The sequence below is a fragment of the Lactuca sativa genome, chromosome 4, assembly GCF_002870075.4.
Source record: "Lactuca sativa cultivar Salinas chromosome 4, Lsat_Salinas_v11, whole genome shotgun sequence".
NCBI classification, from domain to species: Eukaryota; Viridiplantae; Streptophyta; class Magnoliopsida; order Asterales; family Asteraceae; genus Lactuca; species Lactuca sativa.
This window is the reverse complement of record NC_056626.2, coordinates 47,568,086-47,588,964: the sequence shown is the minus strand read 5'-3', so window position 1 is coordinate 47,588,964 and position 20,879 is coordinate 47,568,086. Positions and strand designations below refer to the sequence as shown.

Genomic DNA, 20,879 nt, shown 5'->3' with positions numbered 1-20,879 from the left:
TCTGGATGTTGCTCAAAAGGTTAAATCTACTTGGGTTGTGGAGGGAGATGAGAATTTTGCGTTCTTTCATGCATTATTGAAAAAACGCAGAAGCCAGTTGATGATTAGAGGGTTACTATTGATGGGGAGTGGATTTCGGAGCCTGCTAGTATTAAGAAGGCTTTTTTTGATTTTTATGCTAGTAAGTTTCAACCTTTTCTTGGTGTTAGTTTCGATCGTCGAAGCCCTAGATTCAAGTCTTTGGATCCGAGGGTTGCTTTTTCTATTGAGGTGGGGTTCACGGCTGAAGAGATTAAAAATGCAGTTTGGGATTGTGGTGTTGATCGTGCCCCTGGTCCGGATGGTTTTACTTTACGTTTTCTCAGATATTTTTGGGAGATCCTTGCTGATGATGTTATTGCTTTTGTGCAAGAGTTTTTTTTTCCAAACCGATCTTTCCGAAAGGGTGTAATTCATCCTTTATTACCTTGATCCCCAAAACCAGTCATTCGCTTTGTATCAAGGATTATCGGCCTGTTAGTCTTATTGGGTTGCAATTTAAGATTACTGCAAAGTTGTTTACTAATAGGTTAGCCTCTGTTCTTCATGATATTATTGGGTCTGAGCAATCGGCTTTCTCCAGTCCCGCCAAATTCTTGATGGCCCGTTGATGGTTAATGAGCTAGTGGGGTGGTTCAAAAAGAAAAAGAAAAAGCTTATGATGTTTAAATTTGATTTTGAAAAAGCTTATGATTCTGTGAGCTGGGAGTATTTGGATAAGGTCATGGGGTTTCTCAGTTTTGGTGAGAAATGGAGAGCCTGGATTCGTGGCTTGTGCTCTAATGCTAGATCTGCAGTGTTGATTAATGGGAGCCCTATTGATGAGTTTCAGCTTTTCAGAGTTCTCAGACAAGGAGATCCCATTTCTCCTTGTTTATTCATTATAGCTATGCGCTTCATATTGCCTTAGAGGATGCGGTTGCTGAAGGGGTGCAGACCCGGCCTTATAGTGTAATGAGTTAAGATAGGGCTTAGGGCCCCCAATTGTAAGGGGCCCCGTTTAATTTCAATAAGCTTATCGTTTCCAAAAAATCAGGCTGCAAGATCGAATCAATACACATCCCACTCACCCGACGATTCAACTTCTATTCTTTTCCTCCGTTCTCAGCTTCTCTAATTGATTCTGCGATTCAACTCATTGTCTCATTCAAGCATTCAAGGGTTGAGGGTTCAACCGTTCAGGGAAGCAATCAAGCAAACGATCACTGATTTGCTATTGTGTTGTCTTCACTCTTCACTCCTCGGTTCTTCTTGCTTCTTCAATCTTCATTATCGCAAACTCGGTTTCTGTTGATGTTGATGATTTGGAGAGTGGCGATCTGGATAATTCTGGACTGCCACTATTTTTCTCAATTCTAATCTGCTCTCACTGAAACAAAGAAACGGTATTATCTCTGAATCTCAATTCTCAATTAGTGTTAAACTGTTTTTTTTTAGTTTTGACAATGGAATGATGGACATTACAATCACATAATACATCCACAATGAACAAGCTGCAAAATGTAAATGAATAAATATTGATTTGCATATTCAAAAATACATGTTTCCTAATTAAAAACTACCATTGAGTTAAGAAGAAATCGAAGGGGCAAATTCGGAATTTTACTCACCTTCCCACAAGAGTCACAGTCCCTCCAACCGTTTTCTTTTGAATGAAATGTTACACAGAATCGTCCCGTATTGTATAAATAGCTATAAGGATTCAAGATATAAATTGGGTTAGAAAAGATTTTACATTTTTAAAGATTATGGTCATCAAATCTTACATCCCTACATTTACAGTTTAGTGGTTTAAACAACCATAGATTTTTGAATTTTGATTGTAAGTTATTAATCCATGGACCATTTGATTGCAGCATAGAATTTTGACTCTTTGACATTGGCACTTTGGCAGACTATATATGAATGATTCTTTTTTCTTAATAAATTAACCTTATAACCTTATTTGCAATCTAATGAATGATTGTTTTTTCATAATAAATTAACATTTGATGGTATTTAACAATGTTTGGTTCTGATTATTGACACAGATTAATGTGGAATTCCATGTGAGATTTCAATTAGATATGTATATAATTTATTTCATTAGAAATATAGCATACAAAATATAAAAAGTTGTGAATTTATATTTTTGGTGTCACATACCGTTAACTCAATTACCTAAAAAGTTTAAGATATATAATTTGTATTTAAATGAGATTCTTGTTTGACATAATGTTATATAATTTCTTTTGATTAAAACACAATGTTTTATTATTAAGTTATATTTATATTTTAATTGTTTTTGGATTTCTCCAAATGGCATGATTGATCAAAGTTGTTAATCTTTTCAAATTTCTGATTTTTATTCCAGATTGGAAGATTTCATTGTTCACTGATTCCAGATTGGCTAACTCCATTGTTCACTGATTTCAGATTGACAGATTCCATTGTTTCTGAGCTTTCCATTATCTTAGGGGCGGCATAATCCTAATCCATATCTTATATACTTATAGTTCTTATTAATCAAATAATTAATAATCATGTCAAAGAGAAAATACGAATCCGATGCTTCAAAAAGGAAACGAAAAATACAAGAAGAAGCTTAAAGCCCCCAAGCCCGGATAAAGGAGGAGGGTTTTTTAACATTAAGTATTATAAATGTCAAAGGGCCCCAAATTTTTGGTTCGCTTAGAGCCCCCAAACTCGTTGAGCCTGCCCTGAAAGGGGTGTTTCGGGGTGCTCCATTGGGTTCGGATGAGGTCCGTATTTCTCATTTGTTTTATGCAGATGACACGATTTTTCTAGGGGAGTGGGATGTCTCTAATATCCAGAACTTGATTCGTATTCTGAGGTGTTTTTATTTGGTGTCGGGCCTAAACCTCAATCTTATTAAATCAAATCTTTATGGGGTAGGGGTTAACCAGGTGGAGATTGCTTCTTTAGCTTCTTTTACCGGGTGTTCGGTTGGAACTCTTCCCTTTGTTTATCTTGGTATCCCGGTTGGAGAATCTATGGTTCGTCTTAAAGGTTGGCAGCTTATTATAGACAGTTTTAAGAAGAGGTTATCTTCTTGAAAGGTCAAGTTGTTGTCCATTGGAGGTTGTCTGAACCTTATTAAATCGGTTCTAGGGAGTTTGGGTATTTACTTCTTCTCTTTGTTTCGTCTTCCAGCGATTGTATGTCACTCTCTGGAGGCTCTGCAGGCTCGGTTTTTTTTGGTGAGTGGATGAGGGTCAACACCGTATTCATTGGGTTAATTGGAAGTTGATTTTGAACTCATATGCTCATGGAGGTATTGGGGTTGGTAGTTTGGATGCTTTTAACCTCGGTCTTCTTTATAAATAGAAGTGTCGGTTTCTCAATGACAAGGGAGCTCTTTGGGTTAAAATTGTCAATTTTTGTCATGGGGAAATTGGTGGTTTTTCGGATGATTCGAGAATAGGAACTGGAAGGGGTGTTTGGCAAAAGATTGTAGGATCCATTAATCATCTCCATGATAATGGTTGTTTTCCTTCTAATTCCATATATAAAGTGGTGGGGGATGGGACTCAAACGAGGTTCTGGAAGGATGTTTGGTGCTTGGATATTCCTCTCAGGGAGCGGTTCGGGAGGCTTTTTTCTTTGGTCGTTAATCAAGATGCTCGGGTAAGTGACTATAGGGATTCGGGGGGGGGGGGGGGGGGGACTTTCATTGGCATCGGGGGATTAGAGGAGGGGCTGAATTGACCCAATATGATGATCTTTTGGAGACTTTAAATCCTACTCGCTTAGGGGAGATGCTGGATAAGTGGTCTTGGGAGCTTGAACCGTCGGATATTTTCACTGCTAAATCAGCATGGAATCAGGTTGATAATATGTCGCTTCCTATGGGTAGTATGCCTGTTAGGTGGAACAGTTTTGTTCCTATTAAAATTAACATTTTTATGGCGTGTGCTTTTGGATCGCATTCTGGTTAGAGTTAAACTAGTGGAAAGGGGGGTGGTGATAGATTCCTTATTGTGTCCCGTGTGTCATAATTCTTAAGAAAGTGTGAATCATTTGTTGCTGCAGTGTTCGGTTGCTGATCAGGTTTGGAGTCGGGATGGGCATTTGGCTTCATTTGGACCTTCCTGTTTTTCATCTATCAGTGATGTGATGGATTGGATGGATTCTAGACTGACGGTTCATATGGAACACCCGATTGTTGAGTCGGTGTTCATGATGGTCATATGGGTGCTTTGGACGTTTCATAATTCTGTACTTTTTAGAAGCAATAAACCTAGAAAAGATAGGCTTTTTGATTTTGTCGTGGATCTTTCTTTTCGTTGATTTTCGTTTCGGAATTCTAAGGCTCGGATTAACCGGATGATGTGGTTACAAAATTCAATCCGGTCTTAATTTGTTCTTTTCTCTAGCTCCTTGCTAGAGGTTTTGTTTTTTAATATGATGTTGCTATTCTAAAATAAAAAAAAAAATAAAAAAAAAAGATTAAGTGAATACTCGCACGTTATGCAAAATATTATTGTATAGTTAAAATATTGATAAATATATGTTATAAAAAAGCATTTCATTTTCATGAATTATGGAAAAATAATTTTACAAATAAGTTGATATAAAATATTTTAAATATACAATGAAATAAAGATATAGTAAAACTACATCATCTTAATCTTCATTCTCTGCTGGTTATGCAAGAAAAAAAAATTAATTTTAATTTTGATTTATATTGTTTTTTAACCATTATTAAAGTTAATTAATTTAGATAAATCTTATTTATTCTTATCATCTCAATAGTATATATATATATATATATATATATATATATATATATATATATATATATATTGGAAAAACTGAATATATCCTTAAGGGTATATAAGCCTAGATACCCAAACCCATCATAATATGTCGTTTTGTTTGATATATTTATTATAATGCTCTTAAACTTCAACCCTAACTTGATTTACTTTCAAGATTTTCGAAATTTCATTATTATTTTCCTCTTACATCACATCTTTTGGTCGAACACCTACTGGTAATATATATTATAATTAAAAATGAAAATTGCGTAACAGGAAGATAAATGTGAAATTTATAAAAATATTGAAAGTAAATCAAATTAGAAATTGAATTATAAAAACATTGGACAATTATAATGTATATATGATACAAAACGACATAGTATATTGTAAGTTTGGGTACCTAAGTTTATATACATTTAAGGGTATATTCACTTTTCCCATATATATATATATATATATATATATATATATATATATATATATATATATATATATATATATATATATATATATATATATTAATATATTAGAGGTGGGTTCAATTGAGAAAATAAAAAAGGTTGAGAATGGGGGAATCATTCTCAGCCACTCATTTATCTAAACATAAAAAGACACGGTGGCAAACTTGTAAATATGTTAATAACCTTCAATGTCAAATACGTAACTATAGTGAATTCGATAACAGTTCGTTCATCCTCAAAATTTCTCCTCCAACCTTCAACAATCATCCAAATTTCTTCAACTAAACCATCATCAATGTCATCCAGTGTTAATCAATAATCAATATTCGTAGATGGGAGGTTCGTCGTTCAAGAAAAATTCACAACCCAAATTCATCAATTTCATCGATTTGTTAAAGTTTAGAACTGGAATTTCCCAGATTCGCAAATGAAATCAGTTGGAATCGGAATTTCTTCGATGTTCATGAAATTAGAATCGGAGTTCTTGACTCGCAGTCACGGTCGACATTGAAGGACTCAGAATCGGTACTCACAGGTTTCCAATCGGATTTTCGGAAATCAAAATCAAAATGAGAAATCGATCAGACATAGGTGTCACATCTGAAGTCGAAATCGGAAGTATATGATGATTTGGAATTGATAACATGATGTTTTTAACATTTTTAAAATAGTTAACTTGTATGCACTCCAACTGTTTGATGAAATGCATAAACTAAATTACCACGTTATATTCATATATGAATATGTTTTCTCGCTTGAATCGCTATATGATTATTAAAACCAAAAAACGAATATGCAAGTCTGTATATTATTCATATGTGAATAACATATAAAAATTATATATATTTGTGAAAACACATTGTAATATTTATATGTGAATATACTGTGTAATATTCATAGGTGAATATATCATCTAATATTCACAAGTGAATATACTATGTATTATTCACATGGTGAATATACTATGTATTATTCACATGTGATATATCATGTAATACTATGTAATATTCAGATATGAAAATATTATCTAATATTCATAAGTGAATATATCATCTAATATTCACAAGTGAATATACTATGTAATATTCACAAGTGAATGAATCGTCTAATATTTAAATATGAATATACTATGTTTAGTATATGCTATATTCATATATGAATGATACTTAAAATGTAAAAAAAAATTATTCATAGTTTTTATTCATAAGTGAATAACGAATGTACTGTAGAAAAAACTTGATTCATTTTTATTCACTTATGAATAACGATAACTGAAAATATAAAAAAAAATATTTTATTTTAAAACTATATCAATATGGATGTCTATTTGTGGAGAATAAAATATCATGAATTTTGGTATATTTAAAATAATTTTTCGATAAAAATATCTTCTTAAAAATTAAAAAAAAAAAAAAAAACGAAAAAGACTATGTTTTTGTATATATTAAGGTAATGATTAACATAGTTTAAGGAAATATATTTTGTTGGAAAACACATGTCTATTCTTTTCCCATTTCCGCTGGTACGAATGAGGCTTTTGCGGCAAAAATAATTGAGTGGCTATTTTTTTTTCAATTGAACTCTCCCCTATATATATATATATATATATATATATATATATATATATATATATATATATATATATATATATATATATATATATATATATATATATTCAAGTTGTAAAATATATGTTTTGAATAAATATTATTTTTAACTACTATTATTGTTAATTAATTTAAAAATAAATTATTTTGTTTACTTTTTTGGTTGCGATCATGATTATCGTTTCGAAATTCAAATATTAACATTGTTTTAAAAAAAACATAATTTAGTTTTCAGTTTTTATTTCTTTAATTAATGTTATCGTATTTGGAAAATTTTCATTTTTAACGTTTCAATTAATTTGACATTTTTATTTAGGTTTTATATTTAACCATGTATTAAAATTTTTGAGTCTCTAAACCTCTTTTAAGTTTATTTGTCTTAAATTAATAATTATAAGTATACTTTATGTTGAAAATTGACAAGTTATCACTAAATTTAAAAATAAAAACGAGTTTAATGAATTAAAATCAACTTAATGATGGTTAGCTAATTGGAAGTTGAAGAAAGGTGTTGGTTTCAAATAAATATGAAGAAATCTATAACTTAGATATATTTTATATTGAAAATTAAATTACTAAAAATCAAATTAATAATAGTTAGTTTGTTGGAAGTTGATGAGTTGTGTAAGTGTGTCATTCCCGATTTTTCAGAAAAAAAAAAATAAAAATAAAAAATAAAAATAAAAAAACTTTCTGTACACTTTTAAAACCATATTATTTTTGTTTGCGGAAAATTTCAGTACAATAAAATATTTTGTGGAAACTATCTTGTTTTATTAAAATATATCGAGTAAAGATGTTTTAAAATGGGAACTGATTCGTACACAACAGTTTTTTTTCGTACACAACAATTTGTGCTTTAAAATATTGTATTTTACAACTTTATAATGCACAAATTGTTGCTTACAAATCACTTCCCTTTCAAAATACAAAAAACCTAAAGATGTCATAATCAGTGGCGAACGCAGACATTTTTACTAGCAGTGGCACAAAAAAATTCGTACAAATATAATAACATAATTTTTTTTAAAGTAATTTGCGAATACACATTTTTTGGAATTTTTTCTCTTCCTATTGATGGTTCCGTCACAGCTTCACATAGAGGCAGAGATGAGCTCTTTTTTTTCCTGCTTTGTACGATTGTTCTTATGACTACACCCATAACTTAAGAATTGGGTATTGGGTTTAAGTGGGTTGTGAGCTAACTTGGTTGTGGGCTTACCTAGCCTTAAAGATAGATTAGAGTTGCACCTATAATTTTTTTGGACAGATGTGCACTTATATAAAATATATAAAAAAAAAAATTACACTTGTGGACAAAATTAGAGCAGTAGCCTGGGACCCCCATTTGCTCCATATATGTCTGCCACTGGTCATAATCAATTCACAATTCTAACTCAAAACCATGGCTACAGAAATCGGGATTAATCGGCGATTAATCGTTTGACGTCCTCCAACCGTCGAGGATTAGGGCATTAATCGGAAATTTAGAATTAATCGGCTTTGGTGGGATTAATCGGTCAACAAAAGTAAAAAAAAGTCAAAGCAAAGTCAAAAAAGGTCAAAAAAAAATTCAAAAAATCAACTTTTTTTTACTCCAAAATTTTCAAATTTTCAAAATTTCAAATATTATACCAAAATGTTCATATTTTTGTATTTTCAAATTTCCAAATTACAAATTTTCTTATTTTCTAATTTTGAAGTACTTGTTTTTCTTAAGATATATTAATATTTAATTAATTTTAATATTTTATTAATAATCTATGATCCCCGAATTAATCCTTTTAACACCAGTCGACCGTCGAACGATTTTTATAACCTTGTCAAAAACTATTACTATCTTGTTTTAAATAAAATTCTTTCATTAGTAGGATGGTATCTTAATATATATTAAAAGAGAAACTTTATAACATTATTTTAAATAATCAGAGCCTTTGATTATGTTTCGTTTATAGTTTTCTACCCTTAGATCAAATGGACACCTTAGAATAATAATTTTCATCCGTTTTCTTTTTTTACATTGCTTTCCTTTAATCAGTTTGCACTTAAAATAGTCTTAGATTTCAATTATGAAATATATATTAATGGTGAATGAAATTGTCAATTGTCCTCTGTTTGTGAAGATCAAACACTACAAACCTTCCTGCCAAGGATTTGGCCACGATTGTATGCACAGATCAGTTATGTCAAGTGATTTTGTAGTCACTTATAAATTTTCTTTGTCCGTTCATTTCTTAACCTAATTCTCCGTCTCTTATCACTCAAATCTGATATATACCTTTCATTCCCATCACCTTCGCCATTATCTATCTATCTCTTGTACTTTAACGTTTGGTAGCTATTATTGAAAAGGTTGATGCGATAGCAGGTTAGTCATGTTATTTCAATTTTAATGGACATTTTTAACACCGTCAGTTTAAGGACGAATCTTGTAGCAAATAATTGTTTTCAGTTATGGTTTTATCCAAAATCGTGAATTGCTTTTGTCCAGGCGCTCTCTCTCAGAAAACCCTTTTCAGTATTATGTTCTTATCATTTATTTTACAAGTTATTCTTTAATTTGGATTTAATGGAAAGAGACTATTTAATATTTAATGAGTACCACAATCTCTCTCTCTCTCTCTCTCTCTCTCTCTCTCACACACACACACACAAATGCTTTGGTCACCGAATATTCTTGCTTTTCTTTGATCGATTAAGAAGGTTTTAAGATGATGTCAGGTTAGAACTATGAAGCCTTCATGTAATTTCTTTACGATCCTGGTTTTTTGTAATTTTTTGACATTCCAGTAGATTCTCTGCTCTAGATTTATTTATCGTTTTCTTTAAATACATTTTCTCTGTTTTGAAGGTGCCTGTGTTGTCGATATTACCAGATTATACATAGCCTTGCAAGATTCTTCTTATTGAGGGCATTAGTATGTTATAACAGGTGAAAGCAAGCATTCCCAACTCCATTTTTATTTTTTATTTTCATGAGATGGTGTCCATTTAAAGAATGATTTACTTTGAAACTACAAAAATTTCAGTTGGTATATTTGAAGTAGTTTTAAATTTGGTCTTGAATTATTTTATAAATAAATATATTCTCACACAAAGAGGAAAATAATGGTCATTTAAAGAAACTTGAACATGCTGGGGAGAGGTTGGATTATGAAGGCCTTTGTTTTGAAATTACAGGATGCAGTAGGGTCCTTCAAATTGCATCTCCTGTTGTTGGTGTTTTTAGTTTCATGATTCTCATGAAAACTTTTTTTTTTCTGCACTTTTAAAGGTTGCAATTTCCGTTCATTTACATGGAAATGAAAACTTTGGTTTACTTTTATTGCTTACAGTCAAATGTGAATCAGATATAAGAAAAATAATTTTGCAAGTTCTTATCATTTATTTTACAAGTTTTTCTTTGAAATTTGGTACATGGGATGGACAATTGTTTCTCTATTTCTCTTTATAGTTTATGTCATACTTGAAAATATTGTAAAAGCCTTGGGATGGTGTTGGAGTTTTTGAAGGCTAAGGGTATTTTGGCCATAAATAAAAAATACATGAAAATTGAATTCAAAATATTCATGAAATTTCTAGAAAAATGATTTATTTGAATAAAATGATAATAAAAATGAAAATTTTCATATTAAAGGACCAAAAGATAGAAGAATTTTGGTTTGAAGTTATAAGGGCAATAACAATGTAATGTGCTTTTTGAGATTTTTAGAACCGGAGGTTTTATTTATAAATTGGATAATTTTGTATGTATTGAAAAGATAATGAATTGGGAAACTAGTTTTTCCAAGTTCAAATTAGCTTTGATGTGCTTTTGGAACTTTTAGGATGAAAAGTGCATTTTTATTATTTATAATTAATTTATAAATTACTTTTTAATAAAAATGATATGTGTATTGACAAACTGTTTCAATGTGCTACACAAATAACTATGTTCAACATTTTTTTTATCAATGATTAACTTCTATAATATTTATACATGATTCTATACATATAAATTCATTTGATTGTAATATCCTCACGTATGCTAATTTGATTTTTTAGTAAGTACCATTTTCTATCCCTATGGTCAGTTGAATTTAAGGATATTATCCAATTTTTTCTATTTTAAATATTTAAGTCCATTGATGAAACTTATTTGGTCCAATGGAAGAAATAACATGCTATTTTCATTTGTAATGTAAATAAAGCATGGTACTTTCATTTCAAAGTAAATATAGCACGTTACTTTCGTTAGTTAGGACAAAAAATAACATTCTATTTTTATTTTTTAAACAAAAATAGCACACTAATTTCATTTGTGGAGCAAAAATAGCATGCTACTCTCATTTTTAAGCCAAAAGTAGCATGACACTTTCTTTTTTAAAGAAAAAAAATAACATGCTATATTTATTTTTAAACCAACAATAGTTGCTATTTTCATTTTAAGCCAACAATAGCATGATACATTGATTTTACGCCAAAAGACACTTTCTCTATTTGATGGTATAATCTGATCATGGGTATTAACTATCTGTGTGTGAACTTTCCCCTTTTGACCAGATTATTACTATCATCAAAATACATTTTTATTAAGCTTTTGTTGATTTTGATGTTTCAAATTATTTTGAATGCAACCTATTTCTACCCGTGTGTATGTTTTCAATGAAATATTTTTAAATCGTATATGTATTCCATTGTCCATTCTTTGCTTTAATGTCCCATAAAAGATATTTTCAAAAGTTCCTTTACATTCAAAAATTCTTTATTTTCTATTAGATGTCACATTTCATCCTTAAACTCAGAAGCTAAAATGTTGTTGTGTAGATCCATTCTAAATATGCTTGAGTAGAAGTACTTTTATTTTCTATTAGATGTCACATCATTAGATGCATTTTTCTAGATTCATGTATTTTTTTAATGATGTTTGTAACGTTACTAATGGTAATATCTTTTTTTATTCTACATATTTTTATTTTCTAATTGTAGGTATGGGATACAAGACAACAATCATGCTAAAATTCGTTTAAAGTTCTTGTACATCCTCTTCCATTCACTTTGTTACAAGTGGTAGAAACAGGGCCAGTCCAAACATATATGGGGCCCGGGGGGAAAAGAAAAAAAAGGCCTCTCAAATACAAATATAATAAAGATTCAAAAAATTATCATTACTCTTCAATATAGACGTTCTCAATTAGAAATAAAAAGCAAACTAAATTGTTTATATTTTGAGCTAAATTGAGTTTCAATCAACTTTAGGTCCTAAAAATCATTTCGGTAATATATATATATATATATATATATATATATATATATATATATATATATATATATATATATATAAACTACATAGTCCATAAATTTTGGGCCCCCTGAAGTCGTAGGCCCTGGGCGGTCGCCCGGGTTGCCCACCGTTTGGACCGGCCCTAGGTAGAAATACAAGAAAAGGTTTATAAAGTTATTCCCTCGTCCACCACCCTATTCTCGATTCTTTATGATATTCATCTTTTATCACATGTAATTAGTGTGGCTTGGTTGAAGCTTTAGCCCCAACAATCATTTCCTTTTAAAGGAATTGACTTCACTTATATCATCATGTGATGTTCTTATATAGAATTTCAAGGTTCGCCAACTATTTCCTCGACGAAATGCTTAATAGAACCTTTTGATTTCTTCTTTATTAATATTAAGATTAAGATCATACATACTTATAAAGCTAGCATTTTTTCTTGAATCTCATGAATTTGAAACCCCCATTCTTTTTTCATTTCACCACATTCATTTGAAACTCCCATGACTTTTCAATTTCTTTATAATAATAATTATAATTTGGTAATTAGGTTAAACAAATATAAATTCTAAAGTGTATTCATATATAAACTAAATTTCAATATTAAAATAATATCTTTAATTCTACTTATAAAATTATGTTTTTTAACTTTTAACATATTATACTTAATTTATTAGTTTTAATATATTGTTGGATGTAAACCATTATCATTTTAAAGGTATAATTTTTGAACAATTTGTATAAAATACTTAAATTATAAATTAAAATATAACATTATAGGCTCAACTTAAATATAAATTTGATTTAACTTAAACAACCCAAAGATTATTTTATAAATAGTTAAAAGTGATAAATTGTAGAGTCTTTCTAATAATGATTGTAAGTTGGTTAATAAGGTAAAATCAATATCAAACATAAAGTGTAATCATAAATAGACTAAATTTCAATTTTAAAATAATATATTTACTTTTATTTATAAAGTTATGTCTTTAAATTTTAACATATTATACTTAACTTATTAGATTTAAAATGTTGTTGCATGTAAACCATTATCAGTTTAAAGCTGCAACTTTTGAATAGTTTGGACAAAATACTTAAATTGTTAATTTAAATATAACATTGTAGTGTCACCTTAAATATAAATTTCAGTTCCATTAAAAAACCAAATAACATTTTGTAAATAGTTAAAAGTGATAAATTATAGTGATAAATGCAAAAACTAAATTGTAATATCAGTTTAACTAAATATGTTTATATAATCGTTAAAAATTTTCAACTAAGTAGCTTAAAATAACTTATAATAACAATAGTTAAAAATAACTCTCTATAAATGATTATATAGTTACCTTTAAAATCAAAAAATAATGTTTGATGTTTTAAATAATTATAATGATAGAAATTAAAACATTAAGAAAATAAATTTTAAAAAATTAGTTAAAAATAACAACTATAAATAATATTAAACCATATATAATATTTAATTTTATTGATGTGTAACTCGTGAGTAAAAGTCATTCAAACAATTGGAATTATGACGTTATAATAATTTATATATTATCATATAATTCAAAATAATCAATATATTATATCAAATTAATCTACAAATTATTATATCAAATTTAACAAGAACGTTAGTGTTATATTTAAAAAATCATATATTTGTAAAAACTTCAACTATATAAATGTTTCTGCGCAACGTGCGGCCATTCGCCTAGTTTTATATATTTTTATGCAACTTCACATGCAATTATTGTGGTTATGTTGAAGCTTTAGGCCTCTTTAATTACGGGACATTATTTCTTTGTTTAAATTGGGAATTTAGTATTACACTTTACAACCACCTCATATGTTGAATTGTTATGGTTGAATTTATTTTAATTACTCCTTTTGGTTGAATTTTCATGCCCTATATGTTGCTAAAGAGTCGTTTTTCTGAATTATTATGTTGAATTGGCTTGGATATTATAACAATTAAATTAAAATGAGTACAATGAAAACACCTCTTCGTACAAACATAGCAACATACTTATGGTTAAATGCAAAATAGTAATTTATTGCAATTATCATTGATTTTTGTTTGTTTTTGAAGTTTTTTATAGTTTATACTCAAGAGTTTATATTATTTTTCTTTAATTTCCAATTTTACACGGTTTGCTCTTTTGTTGTGGCAGGGGGCAATTTTGATGAAGTTGCTCTAAGTAAATATGTATAATTATTGAAATGAGTAAATTACATTATAAGGGTTGTTTTCAATTTGTATGTTGATCAAGTGCAAGAAGCATCATCCAAATTCCATGCGACATTTATCCTTTTCCTTAAACTTCTAATATGTACCGGATGCTTTCCTAGAAGTCAAAAAATGCACAATGTTTATAAGTTTCTTGACTTTAGTACCCACTAGGTGTTTAACAAAATTTTACAGAGAAACCTACCTTTTCTTTGTTTCTTTCATTAAATACAGTAGAGTCAAATATTTGATTTTTAGGCTTTGGTTGAGATTTTAGTAATTCTTTTTAACAATATTTCACTGAATTGAAATTCCATCAGTTTGATATTAAATGAAATTTTTTCTGAGAACTCATGATGTGAAACTTCTTTCATATGTATCATTTGGATGTCATTATGATATGTAATGGTATGCTTACTTCTCTTTTTTAGTTTCATTATTCTTCATTTCAAAAATGAGTTATGTTTTTTGTTAGCCTATTAATTATAACTTATATATTGAATTTTTTTCCTATTATTTCAAGAATTTTGTGGCTAATAACTCCAAATTTGATAGCATAAACACAAGGCAACCATTTAAAGTCTCATTGTATCTGACATAATCAATGTTGGAAGATGCTACATAGCTTAACTGAAGCTCTTAGTTGGTTTCAGTTTGTTATTACTTATCTTGATTTACTTATCTTGATGCGAGACAAGTTCTTATTCAAACAATCCCTATAGAACTCATCAAATATGGTACATGAAAATCACATATCATTTTTACTTTCCAGTTTTTATTCTCCTTAGCAAAAGTTTTGGTTTTTATGCTAAAATTAAAGACCCTTTTCTTAAATTTGATTAATAATCTTTTCAATATATATATATATATATATATATATATATATATATATATATATATATATATATATATATATAATTGGTAGAAAAATTTAAGATTTGGTTTGGATGTAGGAAATAACAATGCACTTTCATTGACTTGTTTATTATAGAGTTGTACTTTGGAAAATCTATCCATTTATTAAATGTCATCCATATACAAATCAATTTTCACTGTAGAAAAATGTAAACGTAAAATGCTATAATTCGCAATGTCTTAATAATAAAACTGAAAGTACATTGTTGAAATAGAATGAACTTAAAGTAGGATTCAATATTACAAAAATAATTAAGTTTATGTTGTTATTTCTTGTACTCATTTTTTATATATTAGTTAATACGATTCTAAAAAATGAGTCGCTTTGGGTATAATATTATATTGCAAAAAGGTTAAATTGATAAAAAAAAAAATTAAAAAAGAAATTGTATGTACAATTTATAAGTTGTATAAAGCATACCGATATTTTATTATATCATTATTTCTTCTATATTTGTTTTTTTATTTGCAATAAATAACAATTAACTTTCACTGATTTGTTTACTAAGCTTCTTACTAACATTTGTTTTTCCTAATTATAATATTATATTTTGAAAAGTCTATCAATTTATAGCAATGTCATTCATATACAAAATAATTGCTATCTAGGTATAAAAAAACAAAACTATGTTTTAATTTAGGTAGATTCTCTAAACTACATTGTCTTATTATGAAAAGAACTTAAATTACAATGTTGAAATGACATGCATTGACATGAATTAGCAACTAAGATTTCATTTGTGACGAAGAAAGTCGTTCAACTAATAAAACAAAAATATTGTCTAAAAAATGTCCTTCAATAATTATAAATATTTACCAATTTCAGCGTATTTTATACATATTTCAATAACACCAATAGCCACATTTTTTTTATAATTATTGTGCAATATCTATATACAATTTTATGTATTTTTTTATGAGTTCCCCCGCGTTTAACGCGGGTAATAATCTAGTCTGAAAAAAAATTGTTAAATGCTAAGACGCGTTATTAAAATTACATAATTCTAAAAAATAAAAGTTGTTTGAATTAGAAAGAATAAGAAAAAATTATGTGGACTGAAAAAGTCAAATATATACGTCTGTTGAGGAACAGAAAGTTAACTTACAGGTTAGAAAATACAAAAATTAACATTAAAATGTTATAACTGACATTAAAATCCTATAATCACTATTAAGACGAAAGAAAAATGTTTTGATTGAGATTAACATGAAAGTCCAATAATATAATTGACTAGGTCCTATTCAAGGTTTTTTTTACATTTTTTCCCTTAGCTTTTAATCTAACTACCAAGTTGTTAATTTTTCCATGAACAAAAATTGAAAAAGCAATATAATACAGTGACCAAAATTGCAAATTTTATAGACCAAGGGACCAAAAGTATATTTTAATCTAAATATAAACAAAAAAACTAAAACAAACTTCTAAGGATTCAAAATACATCTAAAAAAATGACCCATTAGAATAGTTGTACAACATTTTGTGTCAAAGTGTCGTGTGACATCAAAATTTATAAAACCATATGTTCTTTAAAGACTAAAAGGCTAAAATAATTCCCAAATTTCATTCGAGGTAACATTTTCCTAGTGTCAAAAAATCTTTTTATTTGCTTTTGTTTCAGAAGCTATCAATGAGAAATTGACTGATTTAAAATGATAACAAATATATGGTTGATTTTTAGGTATAGATTTTCAAAAAGAAAAAAAAAAATACAATTTATTGATTAACAATTTAATGTTAGCTTTGCGTTGAGATGGGGGAGTTGACATATGTGGGTGCAACAATAATTGAACAAGTCATATATTGAGTTTCAAATGCTTATATCTACACCTGTATTTGACCAAAGGTATAATTCATTTTATGGCTACATGCATGAAATAGACCACTATTTCTAGTTTACTACTTATTAAGGCATTCTACTTTAAAAATCTACCTAGTTAAAATAATATGCTTTAAATCTTTTTCAAAAATATAGCTTTAGGTTTATAAAGGTAAACAGAAAGTGAAAGAGAAAAGAGCTTACACAAGAGATTGAGGTGAATCATCAACCATTTTCTTTTGCTGATCAAGCCATATGATTAGTGTTGATATGCATAATAGCTTCTCGGAGTTTGATCAAAAAGGGAACGGATTATCAAATAGTCGTAAAAATACCAAAACTCTATACGGATTCAGCATAGAACGGTCTACATGAAATTAATTGGTTATTATCTATATAACATAAACCAAGAAAAAAAATACAGAAAAATAATTACAAATTGAACCTTGTTTGTAGAAGACAAACAACCTAAAATCAATGGTTTTTAGTTTAAGGGTAATGTCGGCATGTTGGCAACAACTAAACATGGAATAGAATAATCAAGATTGAAATATAAATTGGAATTAATAAATCAAAATGAAATTTTTAAATAAAGAAACACTTGCCATAATGGAAAAGAAATATTACAAACTCACCTGATATAAATGATTAATGAACTAAATAATAATTTTACTTGGAAGGTATATGGTTGTTATGATATTCATAAGCGTCAGGTTCATCTAAAGAGTAGTGCATCCTTGCGGTCCTACAAAAACTAAGACAACATACAGACGTAAGATAAGCACTAAGAACGCAAATAAAGAAAAGGATTTTTCCAAGATTGAAAAAGTATCAAACCTATTTCATTCAAAAACTTTAAAAAAAACCTTGTAATTTCAAGTGTAAAGGGTGACATAACAAACGAAAACATGTAAAATATTATAGAAATGTTTTAATTTTATTCCTGAGTAGAGATCTTTAAAAGAAAATCAAAAACTCTTTTTATACCTTCGTCCAAAATTTCAAAACTATGTAATAAACTTCCACCAAAAGATCTTGAAAATCGATGTATTGTTTTAAAGAAAAGGTTAATGTCATAAAAACCATCAAGTTTTCAGGGTTTTGTCGGTTTTGCCCACAGTTGAAATTTATGTCCGTTTTTACCCAAACATTTTCGAAAAAATGTTCGGTTTTACCCTTTTACCGGTGATAACAGATTTTTCAGGTTACAATTATATTAAATTTGCAAAAAAACCCTTAAATTTACCATTTTTTTGCGTTTTTACCCTTAAGTTTATAATTTTTTTTGTACACTTTTACCCTAAGTATATTTTTTTCATAATATACATATTCATATGATTTTTCTACTTGAATACGTATAATATGACAAAAAGATACTTAAGGAAAAAGTGTAAAAAAAAATTATAAACTTAAGGGTAAAAACGTAAAAAAACTGTAAACTTAAGGGTTTTTTTTTGCGAAGTTAATATAATGGTAATCTATTATCATCGGTAAAAGGGTAAAACTGAACATTTTTTGGAAAATGTTAGGGTAAAAACGGACATAAAATTCAACTTTGGGCAAAACCGACAAAACGCTAAAAACTTGAGGGTTTTTATGACATTAGCCCTTAAAGAAATGATGCATCATAAAAATGAAATATAAATGTGATCGATTGATTAGAAGATCAAGTGTAAAAAACTTACATTTTTGTCAATGTGTGTAACAATCTACAAAATAAACATCAATTTTAAGATTCTATATTTATGCTAATCAAAATCTATGAAGAAATATAATCATCATAATTAATGAAGAAGAAGAAAAGAATAGAACCATGTATGTATTATCTTGAGAGGAGCAATTGAAGGTCTTTCCATGATAAAGACCTGCAATCTTCTATTTTACTTGTGAATTAATCATTGATTGAATGACCACAAGATGAAAATGATTTCACCAGAACCTGTTGAATGTGAACACAAGCTCATCTGCTTTGGACAACAACCATTTATTCTTCATGTTTCTCAATAGTATAGCCATCTATTACTTGTTGAATATGTGGATTTCTACTTCTTCAAGTACCCCAACCCCAGACAACTCATTTTTCTGAACACGTTTGGTATTTGTTCACCACTAAATTGTACTTCACTTATAAATCAAAGTGAGGTAATTATCAAATTTTAAACACTAATGAAACTTTATCTAAATTTCTTAAGATATTCAATGTAATAGAAATTAATTATATGTAACATCTCAATTTTCAAGATCAAAAATTTTGTTTTTAATTAAGTAACTTATAAAACAATTTACTGAAAAACGTCTTAGATTCATATCATTTCATAAAACAAAGTCACGTGTCTCAAACCATATCATAAAATAGTAATAATGTCAGAGTACAATCCCAAGAATCGCATAAGACAGAAATCCTGTGTGTGTGACTGATACACTGCTACTGTGTTGTCTCATTCCCCTTGGATGAAGAAGTGCCTGAAACGAAACTGAAAATTGTAAGCGCGAAGCCTAGTGAGTTCCTCCATCATACCACATACCATACAACATACATACTGTCGGGCAATTATGGGGTGCCCGACCTACCCTGCCAGGCATTTCTGGGGTGCCCGAACTACCCATGTCAAGCAGTTTTGGGGTGCTTGACCTACCCTGCAAGACAATTCTGGGGTGCCCGACCTACCCTTAGGTCCTTGCGACTGTGTCTCAGGGACTATTCCCCCTACTACTACTATCACATATCATCATATCAGGCTAGCACATAAAACATATCAGGTAGCAACAACCTAGATAATTATCACAAAGACCATCATCTAACATACAACTCATACTAGTGGGCCAACATTATGGTCGTAGACCCACCACTACTGGAAGGTAACTCACCTCAATTTCATGAAGTGTCTGAACTGCCCTCGATGCCGGAATCGACTCCTCAAACACATAACAACCTTCCTTAGTTACCATTACATACTCCTAACCCTAATCAAGGGTCAACTCAGGTCAATGGTCAAGGTCAAAGTCAACATCATGATCAAAGTCAACTTCTGGTTGACTCAACTCGACGAGTTGGTCCACCAACTCATCGAGTTCCATAACTCAGAGAATCTCAACTTCGCGATCTAACTCGTCGAGTTTCTCTCCAATTCGCCGAGTTTCTCCTTATGACAGAATCGAGACTTTCCATTTGAACTCATCGAGTCCTTCCTTGGACTCATCGAGTTCATCTTCATATCAATCGGGACATTGCCTTGAACTTGCCGAGTTCATCCTTGAACTCGTCGAGTCCTTTGATCTTCAAGTCCATATTCACGTTCATCTTGTTGAGACCTCTTCTAAACTCAACCAGATCCCTCAGAAGTAGAAAGGTTGGGGGAACCATTACCCGAATCGACGAGTTTTAAGAACAAATCGGCTAGTCCCCCAAAGTCCATGTCCATACAGTCGACTTCAGTTGAGCTCATTGCATCCAAAGTGTAGATCTGACCTCCTAGGGTCGATATAACACGTAAAGTCGCGAACTTTACGTCCATGCAAGGGTCATCAAGCTCAAAAGTCCCAAAAATGAAGTCTACAGGATGCATGGGGCTCTCATGGCCATAAAGTTGGCACCTTTGTGCCATCAAAACCCTCCAAGGTTCAAGATCTGAAGTCATTACTCTACTATACACTCTACACTCGAAAGTGACTTAGAAATGCCCTAAAAATGACAAGATTCAAGCCCTAAAGAAGATCTAACAAATGGGAAGTCAAGGTTGAAGCTTTTTACCTCAAACAAGCTGGAAATGCAACCAAGACT

General features: G+C 29.6%; 1 long non-coding RNA gene across 1 annotated transcript; it reads left to right on the top strand.

Moving 5' to 3' along the window:
* Positions 1 to 9,282: 9,282 nt before the first annotated feature.
* LOC111914742 (uncharacterized) lies at positions 9,283 to 14,304 on the top strand. The gene is made up of 3 exons (XR_002857913.3): positions 9,283 to 9,591; positions 9,722 to 9,802; positions 11,839 to 14,304. It is a non-coding gene; the product is annotated as an uncharacterized LOC111914742 (long non-coding RNA).
* Positions 14,305 to 20,879: the final 6,575 nt, after the last annotated feature.